A 20,222-nucleotide genomic window follows, 5' to 3' on the forward strand; every position below is an offset into this window, starting at 1 on the left:
CCTCTGTGCTTAGGTGTGTTGGAGTCACACAGGCATGGGTACCAGGAGGGCAGAGTTGGAAGAACAAGTGATAGGAACATAACACAAACATGTTGGAATAGGTGTAGCTGCCAACCTTCCGTGAGACTTCCGTCATTCAGGTGTGACAGTCCGCTTCCCATGGGAATTCTATCTTTCATGTGGCATGTGCTTCCAATGGTACTCTGTTTTTCTGATTATGAAATGACAGTGATGGAGATCATCAGTTGATTTTACATAAACCATTAGTGACTAAGGAGTGAACATAGTAGAGCATAGTGATTTTAAGCAGAATAACTAGATGGGTTTCCTTATTAATTACTATTTTGAGTCTCCTTTTCCCTCTAATGGAAAGTAAGGTTCATAATGCCTATCTCTCAGGGTTCTGTGTGGGTTAAATAAAATGAGATAACAAATGAAATATTCTTTATTGTGTCTGGCATTTGGGGGCCTTTGTTAAAATACACATGTGCTTGGGATTCACTAGATCTGGTTGCACTGTGGGTTGAGACTATTCACATGTGTTTTGAAAGAGGTTCCTAGGAGATTTTGAGTATAAGTATAATGAAGAAAAGCATAAAGGAGAGGCGGGTCATAAATGTAAACTCTTTTCACATGTCCTTTAGAAGGTACATTATTAGGACTTTCACATACCAAAGGAAACATTGATTTTGATCATAGAGCCTTTATATTTGAAGCCATTTCATTTCCTGTTGCTGGCATAGCAGCAATCCTTCTGACTTTGTAGCATTGCTCTACAGTACTCTGAATTAACCACCATCTATCAACGTGATGGTTATTGGTTTTAACTATTGGCCATTTTGCCACTACCTAATTTTAGTCTTGACTCTTAATTCCTTCTGTGCCCTTTAGCATTCACCTAGTAGAAGAATGAATTCTGTAAAACCCTACCACAAATTAATGAGTTATGCAACTCCTGATTAATGATCAACAGCAATAGCCAGATCTGCAAAGAATTCCGATTTTAAAATTTATGGACTAATGAGTATTGCTTAAATATTAAATCACAATGTTATTTAAAGAATAGAATTGCTGAGTACATAGTACATTTTAGAAGTAATACAAACAGTAAAAATATGCCTACAAACAGCTTAAGGAAAAGATAGAAGAAATTAAGAGGTGAGTTTTTAAGAGAAAAAGTGGTACAGTTTAGTTTAATGGCTCCCCAGTTTTACTTATTAAAATATGAGGAGCTTTATATTTCATTAGTAATATCTGATAACTATGAAGATTATAAATTTCTCTCAAATGTTGCTTTTAAAAATAACAGTGAATAACATGAAATATGGGGAAGCAGTGGAAGACACAATATGTGATAGCAGTAATGAAGACTGAGTACCTTAGTAAGGTATATGCTCTGAAAACAAAAGTTACAAACGTTACCTATTCCTATTATAACTATACAAATTATTTTGATTTTTGGTAACAATAATAAAATAACACATTCAGGGTATAATTATTGTGTTTATGACATATTTATATTTAGGAATTTTTCTTCTTACATCAATTGAGTTATAATTAGTAGTTCAATATTGTTCCAAAATTTTAAGTTCACTAAATTGATGTTATTAATGGAAAGACATCACTTTAGTATTTACTGTTAAGTTCTTAGAGTGTGGTTATTGAATGAATACAGGGACTGTCATTTCAGTGTTAATGCAAATTCTGAGAACTGTCCCCATAATTACAGGCTGGCCCTGATTGCATTACATTCTATAACGAACCTCTATCCTTCTAGACTTTGATAGATAATGCCAAGTGGCAATTTTCAGTTTCAATGTCAACAAGAAGAGCCAATGTGCCAGGTGCAAACCGAGATGATTTTTCAATACATAATAATTTGGATGCCAATGTCAGTGCTTTGCTTCCTCTGGGTCAGCTCATCTTTCTGATATTCAGCTGTTACTGGCTCAGTGCTCTGGTGTTATGAGGTCAAAATAAATGGAAGTCATTGTGGGTGATTCTTGCTACACAGATATCTTTGTGCAAAAAGTTGTTAATTTTATTGCTGCTTAGTACCTTCCTTTTCAAAGTCAGAATCATGACCTCTTGGAATTTTCATAGGTTGAATGACTGGATTTACAGCATCTCTGAATATAATAGATCTACTTATAAAGTGAGGAATCATAAAACTTTAGATTTGAACTAGACAACTGGTCCAAAGTTAAATGAAGTGTGTTCCTCAGAACTGCAGTTCTATAGGATGTTAATAGCTGTTACATGTCAGTGGCATTTGTAATTTCTTGACCATCTGCAATCCAAGTTCCTTTCACAATAATCTCCTAAATTCTTTTCAGTAAATTACCTACTTTCAGGGGGCATAAGCCTAAACTCCCTGGAAAACAGAGCCTGAGGCAAACTTTCATGCTACTGTATTATTGGTGAATGTCATTCAAATGAAGAAAACACAGGGGGAAAAGAAATGAGGCAGAGAATGAGGAAAAGCAAATACAAGCATTTCCAACTCCCAAGAAAACCCAGATGTTGGTTCAGTCATGAAGAATATCTCCAAAGAGGCAGTTTAAAACTACTGCTCATTGAACAGTCCTATTTCTTGTTCCCCATTAGATAAAGTCCATCCTATATAGTGTTATGTCCTTCACACTTCTGAATTGTGTTGACTATCTCCTCTTGATAGCACCTGGGGGAAGACAGAGTCTACATTGGTTTGGTCTCCTTGGCACGGGAGTTTCTATAACTCTTTCAGTGATGCTTTTAATGGAGGCCATGGGAGCCTGTTCCTCATCCCCAGCACAGACTGAGACAATGGTATGTGTTATAAGATTGTGGCTTTATGACTGTGGGGACTGTAGAACTACTGTGTGAGGCTATCAACTGGGGAAATAGGTCAATGGGGAGAAGCCCTAAAGGCAGGTGGTGCTGAGCTATTCTGTAGAAGGCATAAACCAGGTACATATGCAGGATGCATAGTTTTGAAGAGGAGGGGAAACTTCTGTGGTCAAAGGGACCCTATCATCCCATCCTCTCCTTCAGCCAGAAATAGGAAAATAAATGATGCATTTATTCACCTATCCAGATTTGCAAAAGAGTTTTCAAAAACTGTATCAAAACACTTGGGTTCTTAAACATTTGATGATATAAAAGCTAAGCTGAAATGGCTTTCATGATAGAGTTATAAATTTGCTGTGAGGGGATCATGCTTCCCCCTTACCTCAGATATATTGATAAAAACTTATATAAGACTACTTGGAGAATTTGATAGGTGTTGCTGAAGTCTCTAAGTTTGAGGAACAAATGAACTTGTATTAGGAAAAATAAAAAAGAAAAATAAAGGAGTTTGTGACAGCAAAGTAGTGGTCTGGGGTGGTTTGGAAAAGGACTCCTACTAATGGCTGGTCAAAGGGCTGGGTGTATCATGGACTATTAGAGCAGGAGAGAGAAGGGCCTAATTAAGAGAGTCTATTTGGACCATAAGCTGAAGGAGTCATAAATGTCCAATGTATCTCTTTTACATTGGAACTGCGGATGAGAGAACTTCACTTAAGAAAGACCAAATTGGGACTTCCGTGGTGGTCCAGTGGTCCAATGCAGGGGGCACGGGTTCGATCCCTGGTTGGGGAACTAAGATCCCATATGCCTCCCAGTGCGGCCAAAAAAAAAAAAAAGATCTCATTATCATTTACATTTTCTCCCCGATATCTCTCCAACTCTGGAGTTGTTAGATGAGAAGCTGGTCTAGCTGGAATATGGAAGAATTTCAACTCTGAAGTTATTTGAGAGTTTTAATTATTATACCTGTTTGGGTACATTAACTATAGAGCAAGACTGTTTCAGCAGTAAACTGAGCAGGGAAGTTTTGTTAACTAAGAGTTAACAGCTGGGTGTTCTGGCCAAATTTTAACCTGGACAGAGACAAAATGGTCTCATGTAGTAAGTTTTCAGGGGCAGTCCTAAGTAAAAAACCCAAGGTTGTTTTATATTGTTTTCTGATTGTTTCCTATGACTCCTGTTCTCTCAATGTGCTGGTAAAGTAATATTCATTTTCTTTTTTCCTATTTGCAGAAATGAGTTAAGGAGTTTTCTTCATTGTTATCTTTTAATAGTAAACTATCATTCCCAACATGGGCTACTTTTCACGCTTTTTCCTCCAATATTTCTGTTAAAGTCTCTTCTAAAATATCTGGTTTTGATTACAGTATAATTTATCATTTATTGTAGAGGAAGTTTAAAAATAAAGTCAAAGAAAAGTATGTAAAAAGTAAACCAGAAATGTACTATACAGGGAGAATCAATGTTATCATCTTGTTTTATCTTTCAATAGATACGTTTGTATACACAATATGAATATTTCATACTCACAATATTTTTAACCTGATTTTAAACATCACTTGTAGTCATTCCCCCTACCATCAGTTTTAAAAGTTCTATTGTATTTCACTGTGTGGACATCTCAGTTTACTTAATATTTCCATATTTGGGGGCATCTAAGTTGCTTCCATTAAAAAAAAATAACACTTAAATGAACATTCTTGGGGAGAAAGTTTACTTTGATTTCTGCAGTAATACTTTTCCAAAATTCATATATATTTTTTACCTGTATTTGATGCTTATATTTTTTGTTTTATCCTTTGTTCATATCCTTGTGGCATATTCTCTGACTGGACCATCAGTTCAATATTTTTCTCCTTACTCATTCTTGGATAAAGAAAACTGTATCTGATATGGATAGAACTGTGCTGAGCCCTCTAAACCATTTACTTGAACATTTGGAATCACCTTAGGTCTTAAGCTTACTCTTTTTCCTATAATCCAGCAAGAGTACTACAAGGAAGAAGCTGGGCCTGGAGTATTCCTAAAAGAAAACTTTGATCTATTTTTTGTCTCTGAACTTTAGTATTATGGGCTGAAGGTCTAGAACTAACTTGGCCTTTCCTTTCCTCGAGATATGTGTTTATGGCCTCTTTCTTACTCTACTATTAATAACAAAAATGAAATCAATTCAATATTCTAGGTATCTATCCAAAAGTAGCAACAAGAATCTCAAATAATGATTCAATTGTTTGCTCTTCTGATATCAAGCTTTTGAATATTTAGAAATAACATTTCAAAATTTGTTTTTTAATTTTTCCTTCTTGCCAGTGCATATTATTTTCAAATATGCCATTTTAAATTAGGCTATCTGTTCTTAAACTAATAATGTACCTTAAATAATTTTGATAAAAGCTTTTTATATTTAAAATATAATGTGGTAATTATTTATATTAATTGCATCATAATCTAGCTTTGTTTCTCATTTCTCTATCCCAAAGATAGTTCTTTACTAATACATTGTGAATTATATAGTTGTCCTTCAGTCTTAATAACCATATAATTCTGAATGCTTGTTAATCATAGACCTCAATTACACATATAATGTCTGAACTCAGTTCACACAAATCATGATTGCAAATTGTTTCTTCATAGGGGAGACTCTGATCTCTACTTCATACACAGACTCTATATATGGATTATGTGGCACGATTCATAGACAAAATTTTGGTTTAAATTAATGAATTATATTTATAATACAAATATATATTATATTTATAATATATTTATATTTAATCAATATTTTCCAAAAAGAGGCTTTCTTGAAAGCAGAAAATAACAAATTTCAGCAACTTGTTTAGATGAGAGCAAATTAAATCAAATGTATCAAATAAATGCATGACGATAAAACATTATTGTTAACTTAAGTATCACACATAAAGACATATTTTTACTAGAATTTTACAGACCTACAATTTAGTAATTTGATTTTGTATAAGGTATCACTGGTATTATCATCTGAACCAGTCATATGATAGAAAAATAGTGTCTTTAAATATAAATCATGTTCTTATAATTTTATCTCTTCTGATGAAAGATGGAAGGAATGCTAACCCTGAGAAAATTAATATTCAAGAGTAAAGAAGATTTACAGTTACATTTTAACATAGAAAGTAATAGAAATCTTTCCGAGTTTCAGAGACAGAAAAATTATCTTTAATAAATAGAAGATATAAAAAAACATGGATGGCTTCATTGAAGCAAATGCTAGATGACTTAAAGAGATATAATGAGCTAAATCTTTATAAGGTAAAAGGTACAAATTTTTTAAAAAATGGTATTATCCAGATATTGAAAAAAAATATGTTCTGTCTTTGCTTTAAATAAAGGTTACATAAAGTAGTAACATATAATGTAATATGAAAAAGAATATGGAAAACATACATAAAGCTAAGATAATTAACACAAGTCAACAGTATACTTAGTCATTGAAAAATACATTAATTTTTAAAAGGTGTTTAACTTTGATTTGTAGATAAACAGTTAATGACAGAGCTAAATAATTAACATCAGAAAATATATTGTATTTCTAGGATATTACAACTGTTTTCTTTGCATGATATGTAGAATATCTATTTCATAAATGAGTTACACCTTTCAGACCCCAGGAAGTTCACATTTATGTTGCAAGGCATCAAGATGCAATGGAGATGGACTGTGATTCAGAAGTCTTGGGTTTTATTGCTGATTTTGTAACTAATTCATTATGTAAAACAAAACAACAGGAACAAAAACAGCAACAAAAAACCTACCATGAGTTCTCTATTTCTGATGTCTTACCTTCTACCTATTAGTTTGCACAATTATAATACTGGTATTATATACATATATGTATTGTAAGCATGGTAAGATAATGTTAGTATTCATTACCATAAATATGTGAGATAAGTTTCAGTTACGGGTAGGTTGGAGACACTATATTCTGGGGACTCCTGAATGTCCGGTTGTTGACCCCCGGCTAAGGTAAGGGCAGTAGAATTTATGAAGATTTATTTAAATTTCTAAACTACCCCTAGAAATCCCCCAAACTTAGTTTCTTTACTGATGGTTTGCAACCAGCCTAACCAGTTAAATCAGTTTGGCTTATTATGCAGCCAGAGAGGCATAAAAGCCCTGCTCAGGACTTTTGCTTTGAAGTCTCCCAAAGTTAACAGTCTTTGCACAGATCTTGCTGGTTTAAGCTGGAGACAGAACAAGGTCAGCATGTGTGAATTAAGACTCCTGAGGAGCTTTCTCATGGGATGTTTTGTGGAACCTCAATGTTTGCCTGTATTGTCTCTTTCATTTGCTTTTAAATAAAGACCTACATAAGTATGCTGTGTGGAATATGGTAAGCTTTTCAAATATCTGAAATTGGGAAATCTTTGCAATATGTACTGGGAGACTGAATTAAAGCCCCCTCAGGATATTATCCTTATAGAGGAGAATTGGCCTGAAGAAGACTTAGACCTCATTAATGGTAGATTGTTTTCTTAGCCATTCAGCAAACGTATACCATAAAGTACAGAAAGCTGTTTATCAGGGAGATGAAACACTACTGTTAGCACAAAAATATGAAAAAGTTTATGCTGGTATTACTGGATGGCTTAGCTGTATAATTCCATCTAAACCCAAACATTTGGGTATTACAAACATTTGGAATCTGTACGTAACTTCTGATTATCTGGCTATATGATGTTGTAAGGCAAGTACTGTTGACAAACTAAGGATGAGCATTTTGTCACAAGAAGGCTCTAACTATCAGTTGGCAGGTTGACTATACTGTAAGAATTAATTTCAGGAGGTCTGGAATTAGCCTTAGCTCTCTTAGTGAAATAAGAAATATACATGTATGACACTGCCCTCTGGTCAAGGTACGAACATATTGACTAACAGTGTTGCTTTGGGGCTTCTCTGGTGGCGTAGTGGTTAAGAATCTGCCTGCCAATGCAGGGGACACGGCTTCGAGCCCTGGTCCAGGAAGATCCCACATGCCGCAGAACAACTAATCCCGTGTACCACAACTACTGAGCCTGCACTCTAGAGCCCGTGAGCCACAACTACTGAGCCCACGTGCCACAACTACTGAAGCCCGCGTGCCTAGAGCCCGTGCTCCGCAACAAGAGAAACCACTGCAATGAGAAGCCCATGCACCACAACGAAGAGTAGCCCCCACTTGCTGCAACTAGAGAAAGTCTGCGCACAGCAACAAAGACCTAACGCAGCCAAAAATAAATAAATAAACTTAAAAAAAAAATAGTGTTGCTTTGTGACCTGGAACTGAGCAGATTTGTGGGGTTTGTACTAGCTCGTCAGCTTTGTTTATTGACTACAGTGAGACTGATGATTTGAATTTGGGCTCAATGAGATTCCTGGAGGGCTCCGCTGTTGAAGCTGGCAGGAATATGCTACATGACCAGCACTTGCTAGTATGTGTCAGGCTTCCTGGTTTTGAGGCACTTTGTACATAACTTCTCTCTGTTGCCTGATGATGGTTTCCTTTTGCTGTAATGCTCTATGTACATGAAGCATACATCTAGCATTTATTATAGAACTTTCTTCATGCCAAATTGATAGGGGTAGAATAGGATCATCAAATAGTTAGTTTATATCCCACTAGGGGATTGTAGATAGATTGGAAATTTTAGGGGGCTTTGGGAGACGGCAGTAAGTTAATGATCACTCAGGAAAGTAATGGAAAAATCCTGAAACAATATGGGCTTGCTTGACTCATAAAGCAGAGTGAGTCGCTTAGCATCAAAAACAGACTGGCTTGCCTAACAACAAAACCAAGCTAATTTGCTTAGTAACAAAACCATGCAATGGAGGCATGAGGCATGCTTCAAGACAATAAAATAATAGTGGAAAATAAGGCCTACAACCTTCCCAGTGATGTCAACAAGTTAATGACCCCTAGGACATGCTCTCTGCACACACAAAAAAACAATTTATGGAAAGGTGACATTTCAAAATGAAAGACTCATTGTACTGAGACCTGAAATAATTTTTCCATAGTGCCATGACAGTCCCAGATGCACCATATAGGATCAAAAACTCCCCTTCCCAAGATACAGGAGGAGTTAATGATGGAAGGCTAGAAGAATGAGGAAGAAGGTGGTCTTCTCTCCCTGCCCTCTTTTCCTTTGATTATAAAAATATAACCCGCTAAGTACTCGGGGCAGCGCTACACTCACCTGCCTACTTATAAGCCTCACAAGCGTCCTATTCTAATAAATCGCATTGCCTCTTGCTGAATTTTTTCTGCACTGAGACATAAAAAACCAGAGCTCCTTGGAGCCCCTGAAATGCCACCTAGCAGTTTCAAAATTCCTACTGACTTGGACCCCTTTACTGTTGCTTTTCTAGACCTGTGGATCCATCTAATCTTGCAAGCTTAACTTTTCGTAGATGAACTTTACTAGAGCACATCCTATGAAGAACAAAACCATATTTCTCATAAAACTAGTAAGGATAGAAAAAACAAAAGCAAGCAAAAAACTTTGGTCCACTACTGTGCAGCCCATAACTTCTTAAAGGTGCTAGAATTAATCACCTTTGCTATGCTAAGACATCTATATTAATATCGGAAGCCAGAACCTATAGACTTCTGATTGGAGAGCTATGTTAATTTGGAATTTTGGATCATATAACCTTAAAAATGGAAGAGTCAACTGTATTGATTCCTAAAATAGCTCTTATAGCGAATTCAACAGGATATATTCAGTCTAAGAGTTTGTACCTTTGAATTGCCACTACAAGAAAAGAGGGACTTCACAAAACTTTATCAAAAAGCTCTAACAATTGTTTGGCCTATTAATGAATAGGGAACATATTTAGTGCTGTAAAATTGGTTCAAATCTGCTAAATTTAACTTTACTCTATACCTGATTTATATTTAATTTAAATAGGTCTGTGCCACCTTGTATGCATAATCATCCATGTAAATAAGCTTTAAAACTGTTTTCATATCCTTAAAATATAGTAAATTTAAATTGATCACAATAAATATGTATGAGAATAAGAATATCTAAAAATAATTTGGAGAGTAAATTAATATAAATTTATTCAGAACAAAGGAGAGATGTTTAAATTACTGCTAACATTCTTTTTTTTTTTTTTTTGGTACACGGGCTTCTCACTGTTGTGGACTCGCCCGTTACGGAGCACAGGCTCCGGACGCGCAGGCTCAGCGGCCATGGCTCACGGACCCAGCCGCTCCGCGGCATGTGGGATCTTCCTGGACCGGGGCACGAACCTGTGTCCCCTGCATCGGCAGGCGGGCTCTCAACCACTGCGCCACAGGAAAGCCCTGCTAACATTCTTAAACAGAATAAAATAAGAAATAAGTTTTGAGCAATTAGTTGCAAAACATGCTTAATATCCACCTATAAATGGTTTATTTCCTTTGCAATCATTTTCTGTTAGTTAAACCTTTTAGTAGTTTGATTAAAAAAGCAAAGCAATCGATCAAATTCTTTTTAAAATTGCGTAATTTAAAATGCATTTCTTTGATCTAATTTAGAGATGCGTATCAAGTGTAAAAGGCTCTTATTGAGGTTTTCAAAGGGAATTGATTCAGGGAATGAGGATTACAAAACTGTTAACTTTATTTCATGTCATTCTTAAGAACCAAGTTATCTTTTGTAAATTTCCATATTTTCCTACATTCCTCAGGCTATTCCAGTTTCCAAATTTTTAGTAAAATGAGACTTTTAAGGACAAATATCTTTACAGTTTTGTTAACTCTTCTTAAACACTCCCTACAAAGCATATAGATTATGGCTTCCTTATTGAAAGTTCTAGTGTTGCATACCCAAAGCATATGAAGCACTTTTTAAAGAAATAGAAGAAGAAATGGAAATAGAAAACAAGTGAGTATACGTTAAACTAAGATTATGAGAGAATTTTTGAAATTATAGATGACAATATAGAAAATTCTATTTTAAAAAAGTAGAATACTGCTATATGTGAATGTCAAATTTATTTCTCCTAAAACTTCCATGTATATTAATACCTATTGCAAAACCCAAATAGTCTGAATTACATAGTGCACAAACAAGACCAAGAATCTTCTAAAAGAGAAGGCATTTTTTTTTTTTTTTTGCCTTTGCAGGTCACAAACTGAACACTGTGGATTGGACTTCCATTTGATTCCTCTAAGAAAGAGGCCCAGACTAGCTCTTTCCTGATAACACTTGCAGGCTAAAGGGAGATCTACTCACCCTCACAGACAAGCAGAATTCTGAATGGCAATAAATGCATTCCCCTTCTTCCTATATACCTTGCTAAAGTGTTTGGATGAGGAATAACTGCATTTACTTCTTCTTCCCTTCCCTCCTCCTCCATCTTCTCTTCTATTTTTCTTCCTCCTCCTCCTTCTACTTCTTATTGTTATTGGATATAATTAACCATAACTCAATATTATACTTATTGGTTATTACTGTATTAAATCAGTTCTGACCAATAGGTCACTATTGATTCACAAACTAAAGAACTTGTCATCACGTTACCTGCTATAAATACTGGAGCTACCAAATTATCATTAAAGAATTCAACTTTAGCTGTTGAAAGAAATTTGGAGGTTATATGCAAACAATGGGCACTTATCTATCACTGTCTACATGACAAGGAGTAGAGCCTTTCATCTATTTCAGTGTATATGCTCTAGGCTCTGTAATAATTTTCTGTGATTTCTCTTTAAGAGCCTTCCTTAAGATTCTTTATAACTTGATTACACCTGGATGAACACCTTGGTGTGAGATAAGAAGTACTGAACAAGAACAGAAGAAATTTGAGGACATTGTTGGTTGGCTCTAAGTTCTGTCTGGCATACTGCAGTTTTTATAAATTTATTAAATTTTAAAGATTTTAAGTCATTTTTCAAAAATTCCACTCCTGCATTAAAAATGAAACAAAACAAAATAAACAACCCCCCTCATATTTCAAATAGAATTGCATACACATAATAGGTATACACAAGGTCAAGGTGGTGGAAGACCAAATCTGAAGATCCAAGATAACATTGAGAAGAGAAAAATAATTATAAATGCTTTGGTTTTCATTTAGCCATACATGTTTTAATTGCCTAAATTCAATTTTTCCTCAAATCTGGTTTTGTAATTTAGTATAAATAAAATGAACTATACAGCTATAATTAGATGGAAACTGGTGTTCTCTCCACCACAAGTTTCTATCAATAATCTTGGTCTTGCTACTTAATTTTCTTGTATGAAAGATCCCTCATAATTTAAATAAAAGTTTCAGTATCATTTATAGCAGTAGTCTGAGCATTCACTAAAATCAGAAGTATATTAAATCAGTGATTATGAATATAAACTATTTTAAGTAAAATAATTAATATAAATAATGTTCCAATAAAGACAACCTTTCAAATTTACAATTCATAAAATTCAAATTTTGTACAAAGAACTGTGTTTATCATCTATATTAATATGAAGCTGAGAGGCAGTTATTGCAAATAACCCGGCATACTCAGAATATCTTTCCTTGATTTTGAAAAAGGCTATAATTGAATTGCTCTTGAAATATAATTGTGATACAAGGCATTTTTCTATATGCATAAGAAGTTGACTCAGTCAAATCATTTATACTTAGCTATATAGTCATGAGTAACTTGCAGCTGACTGTGGATTTTACATTACAATCAGTAAGGACACACTTTCAAAGCCCTCAAGAGGAAATACTCATGATACATCACATTTTCAACTGGGATATCTCCAAATACATAGTTAAGTGAACATTAAGCTTTCATCATGTTTCCAAATCCATATTTAAGAAAAAAATAAAGCTTTCATCACATAAGTATTGCATGTTGTACCTTTTAACGTGTCTAACAACAAAGAGGATAAGATATTACTGAAAAAGGGAAGATTGAGGAGTATTAAAAGAAACAAAGTTCATATTAATATGATTTAAACACTATAATCCATAGAGACAAGAAAAAGTTCTATTTAAAATACATATGTATATATCTTTATTATATCTGTATAGATTCTTGATCTCCTAAAGGTAGCATTCAATAATATATTTCAAGTACTGTTTGGGAAAAATATGCAGTGGTTTTTCTTTTGAAAAAACAGTACTTAAATAAATGTGGTATAATATTTTCCTCTTCATCATAGTTTCTTAGGCTGATTATGATCTAAAGAAATGTTCTAAATGGGGATTGTGTAGAAGACATAGAGGGGGTTGGAAAGAAAGAGATTTGAAATTCTTATAGAGGTGGAATAAAGATTTTCTGAAACAGAAGACAGATAAAGAATGACGGGGGCTTCCTCGGTGGCACAGTGGTTGAGAGTCTGCCTGCCGATGCAGGGGACTTGGGTTCGTGCCCGTCCGGGAGGATCCCACATGCCGCAGAGCGGCTGGGCCCGTGGGCCATGGCCGCTGAGCCTGCACGTCCCCAAGATATTTTATCAAGTGGTTTTGTGTTTACTTAACTTCAAAATATTATAGGAATCTCCAGAACTATAGACAATTTTAATGGAAATCCACTAAAGTCAAAAATAATTTACTAAAGTAATTACTAAAATATATTGAGTAATTGTTAAAAGTAAAGTTGACTTAAAAGAAACTTCTAGGTATACTAAAAACATTATTTTAGTCATCATATTGTTGTAGGTCCTATTGGTTTTATTATTCTGAGACTGTAGTATATTTCTTACACAGGGTAAAACAAATGAGTATGTTGGGGTCACTGAGAACAAGGATTTTTAACATCGATAGGAGGAAATACAGAGGTAAGATCAATGAGATTAAGTAAGAATAATTCTGATATTGAATTGGAAGCATCAACATAGTTATCTTAAAACAAAGTGTGTACTTTAGTTCTGTCTTTTAAAAAATACTAAAAATAATGACCAACCCAATAACCAGTGAGCATTCCTAGTATCAAGATTGTGCTCACTAACTAACATTTCTCACTAAAAGGATACAGAACTCCTTGGAGAAATAGCTAATTCCAGATCTGCAACAGGATGTGGACAAACTGAGCTATTCATGTCAAATGGAATCATAAGGAGGTTATAAACTATTACTGACTCTGTAAAAGGACTCCAGGCTTCCCTGGTGACTCAGTGGTTAAGAATCTGCCTGCCAATGCAGATGACCTGGGTTCGAGCCCTGGTCTGGGAAGATCCCACATGCTGCAGAGCAACTAAGCCCATGCACCACAACTACTGAGCCTGTGCTCTAGAGCCCGCGAGCCACAACTACTGAAGTCTGCGTGCCACAACTACTGAAGCCCGCGCACCTAGAGCCTGTGCTCTGCAACCAGAGAAGCCACCGCAATGAGAAGGCTGCACACGGCAACGAAGAGTAGCCCCCGCTCGCCGCAACTAAAAGAAAGCCTACGCGTAGCAACGAAGACCCAACGCAGCCAAAAATAAAAAAATAAATAAAATTTTAAAAAGTTCCTTTCCAAATGAAGTTAATAATATTTACGTCAACGCTGCCCCTAGAACACCAAGTTAAAAACAAGATCAAAGCCAACTGTTCACAACAGGTAAAAATCTCCTTGCTGATATCTTTAATAAAAATTAGTATAAATAATTCATAGAATTTGTATCTATGCTATTAATTAGGAGTTGGCAAAATTTTTCTGTGAAGGACAAAGCAGTGAATATTTTAGGCTTTGTTGATATGTGGTCTCTGTCATGACAACTGAACTTTGCTCTTGTAATGCAAAGTAGTCATAGAGAGTACATAAATGAATGTTACAATAAGACTTTATTTACATAAATAGGTGGTGGGCCAGATTTGTCCCTTAAATTCATGCACTTTTTACCAGTTCTATCACCAACAACTTTTTTACAATTTCTAACCCTCTCCCTTCTAGATCACTGCAATAGACACCTCATTTCACTGCAATGTTTTCCTCATGTAATTATAAAATCTCAACCGAAATATATAACATTGTTTTATTTTTGAATGTCCCTGTATTCGACAATTTTTGGTTAACTAATGTCATATATATGCTATGAGGTAGAAAGAGAATGAAAGGAGAGAATTAAAACTGTTGTGGTAGGAAATGAAAAGAATGAAAAAAAATCAATGCTTAGCTTTTATGACCAATGAAAAAAATGTTTTGGGGGCTTTTTTAAATTCCCTAGTAGTATAATAGTGTAAAGTTGGAAGGACTGTCTAAATTTATTATCCTCTTATTAACAAATTATTGGCCTGGACTAGTATCCTTGAATATCTGTTTTACTATAAGCAAGAAATAAAGAGAACTCAGGATATCACAGGGGTATTTGGGGGCAATCCTATCCTCAGAAGAAGGAGAAGGGCAAAGGATCCAACAGCAATTCTCTTATTTCTGGACTTCTATGTAAGGAAATTCAATGTGTACATATTTGTGGTTCTGGTGGATGAATATGATGATATTTCTGGGGATTCAGTAGAAACTTCCACAAGGGTAAGAGGAAACACAAGAGCACTGGAACTAGTGACCCAGCTCCCTGGATGAAATCCATGTAAGGCTCCATTTGGCCTTTTGCCATATTCTACAACCATACATATGGGTGGAGGCAGTGGCTACAGAGGAGAATCAGAGGTGACATAATGACCTCCTATGGGTTACACAATTCTGTAGAGGATATAGATGCACTCTCATTTCCTAGGTAGCAATGGTGGGAGGGACGGTTGTTGAGGGATGGAACATGGAGGTGCTAAGAATATCCAAGAATCTAAAGAATGCTGGAATTTGAATAAGGAGCCACCAATGTTCAGCACAGTCTAGCCAGAATTGAATGAGTGGTTTATAGCATAATAAAACCATTTACAACACAGTAGATACTAGGTCAGGAAACTATGGGAAAAACCATTTTGTCAGAGACCAGTGGCAACTCAAGGGTAGTGTGAATGCTTACACCTGGAAACCCTTTGGAGAGAAGCAAGAGAAGGGGAAAGAGAACCAAAGATTGAGCACTTAATCGAAAGAATCTGTTTTAACTGTTTTAAACTGTTTCATGTTTCTAAAATTCAAAGAAGTGGTAGTACTGTGTAACTTAAACTATTATCATTTTACTGAATTTTTTTCTCTTTTTTTTTTTCTAGTAATGCTTTACTTTTAAGCAGGCAATCTTTTCAAATTACAAAGCTACACGTCACCTCTCCATTGAAAATACTTATGGTTTCCCCATTGCTCTTATGATAAATACCAACATTCTTCATATGGCCTGCGTGGTTCCACAAAATTCAATCCCTACTTTTATGTCCAATCTCATATTTCACTGCCATGTACCTTCACTTCAGCCACACTGGCCTGCTCTCTTATCAAGCACTCCATATCTATGCCTGGAATAAGATCTTTGCTCATGATGTACCTTCACACTGAAATGCTCTTCCTTCTTTGCCTGGTTACTCTTTCATCAAATCTTAATCTTAATCAGCTTAATTTCTCTGACACTCAAAGCTCATTCATTCTGGTGCCATGATCTTAGCATTTGACATGACCATGTACCATTGTATAACACTTTCATGATTTGTTTTGCTGTATCTGCTGAATACCTGTATTATTTTGTACTTAAAATCTCTTCTTTAAATTTCAAAAGAGACTGTTCAATTATTATACAAAAGAAAATTCACTTTCCATAAAGAGATATTTTCAAAATACTTTAAAAATATTACTTGGACATAAAACATTATAGGAAAGTCCATGGAAAGGGCTGAGAAGAAAGTAGCATCAACAAGCCTTTCATAGATTTAGAGACAAAAGCCAAGTAAGTCACCCTAGTCTCCTGGCCCACAAAATTTATTCAGAATACTATATCTCCCTTATGATCTATCCTTTATCCAATGCTGTGCCAATTGGCTTTGCTTAGCTTATATAAAATTTATCACATGCAAATTGTATTAATGTTATCCATTTTCCTTATTTTATTATACTCTATGAATCCAGTGTTACACTTCGTCTACCTTTATATTTCATATAGTGATGAAGTAATGCAGATAATAGACACTCGATAGATATTTAATTAAGTTAAAAAAATTAAAATTACTTTTAGTTTCAGGTCTTTTGAAAGGAAAAAGACAGTTTGCTTAGGATCATAAGAAAACACTCATATGGTAACAGCAGCTGTCTCTCATCCTAAATAACCCCCATGTACTACGTGCAGAAAATAGTTAAGCATTTGATAAATACACCCTTAAATGAATTAATGGCAATTCATTCCTCATTTAAATAGAAAATTTATGTAGTGATTGTTAAAGTGACCAAAACAATTCCATGATAATCATAAGTCATGTCATTCACACCAAGTGCATATTAAAAGGAGAAATGATATTCTGTGTAAGTAATTATAACCGTGACAAAACTGATTCTACTGGTCAAAGTTCAATTTTCTAGGTTTCTTAATTCTAATACCATTATTAATCCAGTGAAAAATTAACTTCTATTTCACACAGAATATTCATAATTTTATTGATCAGGCAAATTTCTTATTTATAATAAAATAAATACATAGCTAGAATACCATTTGGGAAAATTTCACAGTAGATTACTTTGTGAAGAATTAATGGCCTCTCTGTAAAGTCTGATAAATATCAATACCTTGCTCTTAACAGAAAAACCAAAGTATTTTAGTAATATACAGTGCAGTCCACTCACTTTTCTCTCAGTTTTAGCAATAAAAAATGTAAAATAAAATCTACCTTTGATGAAGCCACAATATATCAAATGTTGATTCTTAAAATCCACAAACATAATGTGGGTTTTAAGTCATTATAATTAAGCAAAGATCCTCAGAAATAGAGTTTATTAAATATACACAGCATAGTCTTTCAGGCACCGTTTATGTTTTTCTCTTGCATCATATCAAGTTATATTATTATATATTATTATATTATATAATATATATTATATATTAATATGAGCATGTTTAATAAATGCAATGAATTTTTAGAATCTAAGGCTAAAGACCAAAAAGATTAAAAATATATATTCATGCTTAGTAATAGGAGAAGAAGTAAAATCAAAAAGTAAACACCCATTCTTTCATTTTGTCTGGAAAAAAGCTGATTCTGAAACACTGACTGATTTGATCCAGTTATAACTCCAGAAAGGATCATCCATGTAAACTGTGATTCCTTTTAAAGAAGGCTAATTTGAAATCAATTAGTTATTTAAATGATTAAAAAGTAAAATCACCTTAACAATGTAGATTTTCCCTGTAAATTTTAGAATTAAAAAAACTCTTAAACTTCCAGAAAAGTTGTCCATGTAACCAATACAAAGCCTTCATTATTCCCCCTAAACCGTTTGAGACTAAACTGAAGAGGTGAAGCCCTTACAGGCCCTGAATATTTTACTGCAAACAAGGACACTCTCATAAGTAACCATATTACAACCATCAGTAGCATGATACATTACTATTAACTAAAAATCATCCTATTCAGGTTTCACCAAATGTCACAATGTTTTTTATAGCAAAAACTCTAGTTCAGACTCACAAATTCATTTTGCTTTAATTGTCATGTCTCTTCAATTCTTTTGGTCTCTTGATTCCTCAGTCTTTCCTTGACTCCTTTGACCTTGACACATTTGGAGATTACAAGGCATTTCCTTTGTAGAAGATCCCTCTGTTGGTGTTTGCCTGATTGTTGTCATATTAGTCTAGGTTGTTTATTGTGGCAGGAATCTTACAAAAGTAATGCTGTGTTCTCATTGCATCTTATCAGTTGACACATGATTTAAATTTTTCCTACTATTAATGGTTTGTTTCAATGAGAGCAGGCACTCTTTTAATTTAATTAATTTTTTTATACAGCAGGTTCTTATTAGTCACCAATTTTATACACATCAGTGAATACATGTCAATCCCAGTCGCCCAATTCATCACACCACCATCCCCACCCCCCTACGGCTTTCCCCCCTTGGTGTCCATATGTTTGTTCTCTACATCTGTGTCTCAACTTCTGCCCTGCAAACTGGTTCATCTGTACCATTTTTCTAGGTTCCACATACATGCATTAATATACGATATATGTTTTTCTCTTTCTGACTTACTTCACTCTGTATGACAGTCTCTAGATCCATCCACGTCTCAACAAATGACCCAATTTCGTTCCTTTTTCAGGCTGAGTAATATTCCATTGTATATATGTACCACATCTTCTTTATCCATTCATCCATCGATGGGCATTTAGGTTGCTTCCATGACCTGGCTATTGTAAACAGTGCTGCAATGAACATTGGGGTGCATGTGTCTTTCTGAATTATGGTTTCCTCTGGGAATATGCCCAGTAGTGGGATTGCTGGGTCATATGGTAATTCTGTTTTTAGTTTTTTATGGAACCTCCATACTGTTCTCCACAGTGGCTGTATCAATTTACATTCCCACCAACAGTGCAAGAGGGTTCCCTTTTCTCCACACCCTCTCCAGCATTTGTTGTTTGTAGATTTTCTGATGATGCCCATTCTAACTGGTGTGAGGTGATATCTCATTGTAGTTTTGATTTGCATTTCTCTAATAATTAGTGATGTTGAGCAGCTTCTCATGTGCTTCTTGGCCATCTGTATGTCTTCTTTGGAGAAATGTCTATTTAGGTCTTCTGCCCATTTTTGGATTAGGTTGTTTGTTTCTTTAATATTGTGCTGCATGAGCTGTTTATATATTTTGGAGATTAATCCTTTGTCCATTGATTCATTTGCAAATATTTTCTCCCATTCTGAGGGTTGTCTTTTCGTCTTGCTTATGGTTTCCTTTGCTGTGTAAAAGCTTTGAAGTTTCACTATGTCTCACTTGTTTATTTTTGTTTTTATTTCCATTACTCTAGGAGGTGGATCAAAAAAGATCTTGCTGTGATTTATGTCAGAGAGTGTTCTTCCTATGTTTTCCTCTAAGAGTTTTATAGTGTCCAGTCTTAAATTCAGGTCTCAAATCGATTTTGAGTTTATTTTGTGTATGGTGTTAGGTAGTGTTCTAATTTCATTCCTTTACATGTAGCTGTCCAGTTTTCCCAGCACCACTTATTGAAGAGACTGTCTTTTCTCCATTGTATATCCTTGCCTCCTTTGTCAGAGATTAGTTGACCATAGGTGCGTGGGTTTATCTCTGGGCTTTCTATCTTGTTCCATTGATCTATGTTTCTGTTTTTGTGCCAGTACCATATTGTCTTGATTACTGTAGCTTTGTAGTATAGTCTGAAGTCAGGGGGTCTGATCCCTCCCACTCCGTTTTTTTCCCTCAAGACTGCTTTGGCTATCTGGGGTCTTTTGTGTCTCCATACAAATTTTAAGATTTTTTTGTTCTAGTTCCATAAAAAAAGCCATTGGTAATTTGATAGGGCTTGCATTGAATCTGTAGATTGCTTTGGGTTGTATAGTCATTTTCACAATGTTGATTCTTCCAATC

This window comes from Stenella coeruleoalba, assembly GCF_951394435.1.
Source record: "Stenella coeruleoalba genome assembly, chromosome: 6".
NCBI classification, from domain to species: Eukaryota; Metazoa; Chordata; class Mammalia; order Artiodactyla; family Delphinidae; genus Stenella; species Stenella coeruleoalba.